This window comes from Anthonomus grandis, chromosome 12 (assembly GCF_022605725.1).
Source record: "Anthonomus grandis grandis chromosome 12, icAntGran1.3, whole genome shotgun sequence".
Lineage (NCBI taxonomy): Eukaryota > Metazoa > Arthropoda > Insecta > Coleoptera > Curculionidae > Anthonomus > Anthonomus grandis.
In genome coordinates, this window is record NC_065557.1 from 6883128 (window position 1) to 6891369 (window position 8242).

Consider the following 8242-nt stretch of genomic DNA (forward strand, 5'->3'; position numbering starts at 1 on the left):
ATAATTTCCCAAAAATTGTTTACTGGTAAAAAATTAAATATATAACAAAGGTAAAAATACAAAGTAACGATCTACCAAATGTATAAAATGTTCATAACCTACACGCGTTTCGCTTTTCGTAGAACATCATTAGACCTAGACTATACCTACACAGATCATACAACAGCTCAATAAAATTCCAATAAAAAAAAATATGCAACAATCTACTCAAAGTTTATATTCAATAAAATTTCATAAAAAAATTAATTATTCCACAATTTTTAATTCAATTCTATATTCTCCATTTTTCATTCAAGTAAATTTTAAAATTCGAAGACATCTTAAAATTTAAAAGTTTTTACTCTTTGAACATTTAAAAATTTCATAATTTTTAAGTTATCTTCTCAATCATCAAGGGAAAATTTAAGTTTATGCTCAAAAAAAAACATTTAAAATTCTTCCATAATTTATAAATCAATTCCATATTTATATTCAATTTATTATTTAAGCAACTTTTCAAATTTCTTAAATATTTTATAAATATTTTTAGTCACAAAAACTTTTAAAAATTCTACAACTCTTAAATTCTTGAACAATCTATACAGTAAATATTCCAATTCATATTTAATAAAATAGAGAACAAAGGTAAAAATACAACTCTACTGGACTAATGACTAATTTTTTAGGGATAATCCCAATATATACATACTAGTATTCAAATATTAATAAAATATTTTTATATAATTACGTTTTTTTGTGATTTTTATTAGTCACTAGTTATTTTTTTTCAAATTATGTAATATTATCATATCTAATATTATTTAAATATTTCCTATGTATCCCTTCTGTATGATACAACACTATTTTTAGTTTAATTTTACTGTTTGCAGTTTATTTTATTCGTTGACTTATTTAAGTGTTTTTTAATTAATATATAAAATGATATTTATATTAAAATTTGACTTATATTTGAGTTGACTATTGAAAGACCCAAAAAAATGCATACTCTTATTTAAAAAAAACGTTGCATTGTATATTATAATAAGTGACATATGACGTGGCTTCAAATGAGCTCCAAAAAATTTAAATTTATTCCAATTGTGCATTTCTTATTAAAATCTTCCATGGTAAAACTGATCAGTACCGTGTATACAAAAAAACTTATCGATGAGGCCTATAGACCACCTAAATTACAAAAACTATTAAATTCCTAATTATCTTCTCTTCTTTTTTAATCTTAAGTCTCGAAAATTCAGAATCAAAAAAAAAACAATTTCAGATAATTAAATATCCGTGGAAAGGTGCAGCAGGCCGCGCTAAAACCATACAGGTAGATTAAAACTTTAGATCCGGAATTCCGAATTTCATCATTTTTCAATGTCCCCCCGTTAACCAATGGGCTTAACACAGACAGCAGAATTGATACTAATACGGATTAGAGTCCGAAAAGACAAGTTCGGAATATTAAAGTAACGTTAATCTGGTAAAATAAATGTATAGTTCGGGCAAGGCGAGCGTAATACCGGTAGCTTCATGAATAAAATTTGACGGCTCGTATTAAGCCGCCTGAAAAGAATTTTAATGTCACGGTCCCTAACTAGGACTGTACCGTTATTAGCTTTTCAAGTAAATTTATCTGTTGACACCGTATAATCACTTTTGGGCATATAATACTGTTCGATGCAAGCCTAAATGGCTTGTTGGCAGCCATCGAATAGATTTTTTATGTTAATTCAGTGGCCTATAGGATCTCATTAACAAATTCCTAGTAATCATTTGTATTTAATTATGTTTTAAATTTTTTTAGTGATAATTTTGTATGATAGTATTTAGAGTCTGGATTGCTAAGCTTATTGTAAATATTGAAAGTTTTTTTGTTTTTATGCTTATTTGATTTAAAAAAAAATAAAAATCTATACAACCATTTTACCTTAACCTACGACTCCACTGTAAGTATGGACTATTTCTTCAATATTAAAAATAATTTTACTTTTATCATCAGATCTGATACATCTTATAAAAAATACTATAATTTATAAAAAAAAATTTTTCTTTTGAGTATTTTTATTACGTTTATTTTATTTTAATCTCATCTTAATTATGATAAAGTATTATTTTCTCTAGATCTAATTATCAATTTTATTCCTATTTACATATAAAATATATTTTTATATCATATTATTATCCTGAACTTACCATAAATTCGTGGTACTTTTTCAGCCTTTTTTGCAGCGTATATTCTTTATATAATTTTATGTTATATACAAATATATTTGATTGATCATTTTGATCTTATAAAAAAATAATTAAAATTATATGAAGTCCAGAATTTATTCGAAAGTATATTACTGAAAGCAGGACTATACTAGGAAGAAACTGAAGATCCACAAGACTATTATTATTATTATATAGGTATCACTTTTCTGTAAATACTCTATAGAACATTTTTAGGTATTAAAACAATAAATAATTCCAGAATTTTGTAAAAAAATTAATTTCAAATATAAATATTATTTTATATATTAATTAAAAAAAACTTAAATAAGTCAACGAATACAATAAACTGAAAACAGTGAAATTAAACTAAAAATATTATTGTACAGAAGGGATACAACAGCAAATATTAAAATATTATTAGAATAGCTAGATAAATAATTTAAAAATATGCCACGTAATAAGCTTAAAAAAACTAAAATAATAAAAACAAAAATTTCTAAAATATTTATAAATTACTAGTTTTTTAACTGCAATTCTTTATGCATATCTGAGATAATTTGAAAAAATTATAATTAGTCATATATGGAATTGATTTATAAATTATGGAAGAATTTTAATTTTTTTTTGAGTATAAACTTAAATATTCACTATTCACAGATTGTTGAATAATTTAGAAATTATGAAATTTTTAAATGTTCATAGAGTAAAAACTTTTAAATTTTAAGATGTCTTGGAATTTTAAAATTTGCTTGAATGATAAATGGAGTATATGGAATTAAATTAAAAATCATGGAAGAATTAATTTTTTATGGAATTTTATTGAATATTTACTAGAAAGATTTTGCATAATTTTTTTTATTGAAATTTTATTGAGCTGTAATATGATCTGTGTAGGTACAGGTCTAGGTCTAATGATGTTCTGATGAGAGCGAAATGCGTGTAGCTTATGCAAATGATATATATTTGGTAGGTCGTATTTTTACCTTTGTTATATATTTAATTTTTTACCAGTAAATAATTATTATGTATAAAAACTTTAAGCAGTTATGTTTCTTTGCCTGAAGACATCAAAACACTGCTCGACTATATATTGCTTTAAAGTACAACATACGTCTAAGATACTTTTTAAAATATAAAATCACTTGGTTGCTATTATTGTCAGTTTTACTATTTTATGTTAATTACTATTAATGTCGCTTATTATTATACAAACTTTCCACTTTATTCAAATTTTTTTTTATCTATTTTAATTTTGCAATACATATGTCCTTTCTGTTAATCGCACTGCATTGCCCGTTGTGTTTTATTTGTAGTTTATTTTATATTGTATTCTCATTTCTAAATTTCTGTTTTGTATATTTTTAATCAAATGTTTTATTTTTAGATATTTCTATTATGCTTTATACTTGTATATCTCATGTATTCTTATAAAGGTCCGGCAGTCAAACCTGACGGTTTTTGAAATGGGATAAATAAAAAAGTTGTTGAGATATTTTAATTATTATTTTTTTATTGGAAAGAGGAGAATTGGAAATTTAGCATTCATAATAAAAAAGCACAAAAACAACTTATGTAGCAAAAATTATGTCACTTAAATGATGACCACCATTTTCTTTCCTTTTCATTTCAACAAACAAAATTTTCTATATTGGGCTCCAAGAAACCCACAGGAACTTCACCAGCAGCCTCTTCACTGTGAAATAGTAACTGTCTGAGCTGCAGTGTGTAGGGCAACAGTGTAAGGGCCTTATTTTTTTTTAGGGAGAATGGCCTAACAGTGACAGTGAACTCAGCGCGTTATGTAGGCATGATTCGTGACTTTCTCATTCCAGAGTTACGTCGCCATCGTATCCCTCTCAGGAGGGTCTGGTTTCAGCAGGACGGAGCAACTACCCATACCGCTCGGGAATTCATGGCTCAACTCACAGCATTTTTCCCCGGTAAGCTGATCTCGCTCAGGGGTGACATCGAATGGACGGCACGTTCTCCCGACTTGTCCCCTTGTGAATTTTATTAATTTGAACCAACTGAAGGAGAACATTCGGCGAGAAATTCGTGAGATCCCGCGCCAAACATTGGAGAGAGTCATGACTAACTTCTCCAGGAGGCTCGTACATTGTAGAGAAAATGAGACATAATTTTTGCTACATAAGTTATTTTTGTGCTTTTTTATTATGAATGTTAGATTTCCAATTCCCCTCTTTAAAATAAAAAAATAATAATTAAAATATCTCAACAACTTTTTTATTTATCCCATTTTAAAAACCGTCAGGTTTGACTGCCGGACCCTGTATAATATATGTATAGGTTGTTCGAAGTCGCAGTTGTTGTAAGAGTCGCTTTTCTGTGATAGTTTAAGCCGATAATTAAAAAAATATATGAAATACAAAGCTGAAAAGCTACAGATGGTTAAAAGTGATAAAATTAACATAAGACTGTTACTGATACTACCAATGCTAATGAGAATAACGTAAAAATTGTCAGTTTAAAGTTTGAAGAATTCTCAAAGAAGAAGAGTAATACAGAAGAATGTATTAAAGATACTTTGAAAAGAAGAATTGGAATATTGATTAAATCAATAAAAAGTATAGTATAGAAAGAAATGAAAATATGAGAAACATATTTCTGAAACTGTATAAGTTGAGATAGATCCAGAGATGTACAATACATAATTAAAATGAGTGTGACTGCTACTAATAATTTTGATGAGAATCACTTAATAATTCTTCATTTAAAGATGTTTAAAAAGAAGATGTAAGGGAGGTGTAAGCAGAGTGATGGAGAGAAAAGGAATTATAACTATTAATATATATTATTATTTTTATTATTATTACTTTACAAACATAAAAAACATGTGAAGATTACAAAAGAGAAATTAAAATAAATATTTAAAACTTCTTAATGGGAAATAAACAATAAGCTAAACTATTATAAAACAAATATCACATTAAATAGGATTACAAGCATGATATATGACAAATTTACCTTGTGAAGGATTAAAGGAACTGATGTTACCAACAAAAAATAAATCCTGTGATAAGACCCTTAATTTGATTTTAAGAACTCCAAAATGAATAAAATTAATGAGGTTACAATTACTATACTTTAGATGATTTAATATATTATATATAAATATCACAGCTTGTATTTTTCTCCTGCTATTAAGACAAGAAAGGTTAATAGGAAAGGACCTATAGGATATCAATATATGCTATTTTTCTTCATATACATATTTTATTTCATTGTTATAACTGTGGCACAATGGTGACCAGACACTTTCAGCATATTTAAAATGCAGTTTTATAAGAGAGATATTAAGTAATTTAGATGCTTTATTAATCATGTAATTGTAGTGACCATTAAATCATAATTTTTTTAGAAATAGGACCACCAAATGTTTAATATCATCACACCTTTGAAGTTCCAAATTGTGATCGTAATAATCGTTTAACAATTACCTTGACCTTCTTGACCTTTTGAGAAAAAGACACGATTAAAAATTTTCCAGAACTAGCAACCATTTTATTGTTCTTGAACCAGTTTTACACTAAATTTAATTCATATTATTGTCCTAACTCATAAATCTAAATAATCGATAGTCTGCAAACATTAAACCCATAAAGTGTCTTAGACTCTTAGGAAAACCCTTGGCAAAAATCAGGAAAAAGAGTGGTCTCACTAACATTAAATAACTTAGGCACAACATTTAAGGGATTGAATTCATTTAAACCTTTAATAAAAAATTATCCTCCTAATCCCTGGGGGACATCTAAATGAATGTAGAAAATGAAACAGATTTATGATAGAAAATGATAGGAATTATTCTTAATTAAGCAAAAATAAGAAGACAAGAAACGGAAGCTACGCACAAGCAAGAACATATTTTAAGACCTCATTACTGCTGCCCACATGCACATAAATGTATGAACTAAACAATATTTAGGCAAATGCTCGTAGATACATTCATTAAAAGCTCGTCCTCCGGGACAAAATATATTAAAAAAATTTACATTTACTTGTATGCAAATTAATATGTGTATCTTATCAGGCGCAGGGTAATTTTTCACGAGAGGCAAATTAGCTTGAGGGCCTCCTAATTGGTCGGGCATATGAGGTGAGGTGATTGCCTTAATTTATGGGTTTTTGTTGTTAAACGTTCGGTATGATAGTTTATGTTATATTTATTGCTGTATTCATTTCAATTAGGGATCATGTGGCGATAAGGCTTAATTTATGTTGTTTTTGTCGGATTACAGATAGTTTTTGCACAAATATTAGAATAATTATTTTTAATGAGTGTTTAGGGTTTGAAAAACATTTAAAAAAAAATGTAAATTTAAGCGAAATTATGCAACGCTTAGCCCGTAAAAGACCAGAAGCAAAACGCAAATTAAATTCAGCAGCATTCTGGCCACCGGTCAGTCAGTTTCCCACGGTTACATAAATAAATTATGAGAGTTCCACTATGATGTTCCAAAAATGGATTTATACCTGCATTGTCCAAATTAGAGTTATTATCTTATCGTACTGGGCCCCGTTTCTATTCTGCCTTGCGGCTTACGAGAAAATCTGTTATACACCAGCAGCGTAGGTATATATGTATGTATTAGTATGCGTTTTATCTAGACAACTCGAGTATTCCTCCTATACGAGGCATCAAAATGAATTTTTAATGCCCCCGAGTGAAATTTTGATACTTGACAGGTCTGGCTTTAACGAATGCTAATTCTACGACGGGCCTGGTTTTAATTATTTTGACGTGTTTCGTGCGGAAAATTAGGCCCTTTGGGCAATAGAACCTACTTATTATATTAGGATTTTTTTGAAAGAACGTTTTCAAGGTTAACGAATTTTTTTGATAATTATTTCGAATTAAAAAAAAAACGAAGTAAACCAAAAGAACATAATTTTTTGATAATCCAGACAGCATTATAAACAATTTTATAAAAATCGATGGAAAAATTAAATATTAACATTTATATCGCAATGTCAGTCAATAAAAAAAATATGTTTATCACAAAATGCAATATGTACTTATTTTCAAATTTTATATATGTTTCAGAACGGCATATCCACAATATCAAAGAAAAAGAAATGTAATATATTATAATAATGAGTTCTGCTACTAAGTGCGAATAAAAGATACTGGTTCAACGACTGTTATATTATTTACGTATAAATAAGGCTCTTTAATAAACAAACAAAGCTAAACAGCTTTGGACAATTATAAGGAAGCACCATACGTTACAAAAGAAACATTTACTAAGCAAAACGCAAAAGTAGCTAAATAAGGAATTCACCCTAAGTGTCCCTTAAAACTATTAAAACTTATAATAAATAAATCAAAATTTAGATATAAACTTACAACATTATGTCATGTACTAACGGAATAAGAGCACTTTAAAAATTCGGAAAAAAGTAATTTTTCGACCTTGTTTTTGAGCGCAAAAGTGGGCTCTAAAAATGCGACACTAGGGACGAAACTAAGGTAAAACCGTTGGACTTTTCTCGATAATGCTTATAGAAACCGAGATATTGACCTCCAAAAATCTAAGATTTTTCATATTTCGAGTATACCCCCTCGCATCGAACTTTTTCACCAAAAATTGTTTTTTTTTTTAATCGAGCTAATTATACCAGCGACTAGCGTTCATCCCCTACATTACGAAAACACCGGGTTATAACGGGATTTGAGCACATTGAAAATTGGAAAAAAGATATTTTTCGACTTCTTTTTTGAGCTTAGAAATAGACTCTAAAAATGCTATATCTCGGCTAATATAAGAGCTACGATTTTGCAGATGATCTCGTTGGATTTGGAAGGGCAAGACTAAATTAAAACCGATGGAATTCTTACGATGTTGTCCATAGAAGCCGAGATATCGACTTCCAAAGCTTGTGATTTTTTATTTTTTGGGTATACCCTCCGTATCGAATTTTTTCACCAAAAATAATTTTTTTTTTTTTTGTAATCGAACTAACTATACCAGCGACTTGCTTCTATCACCTACATCACGAAAATCGGCTCTAAAAGTGAGATATCTTG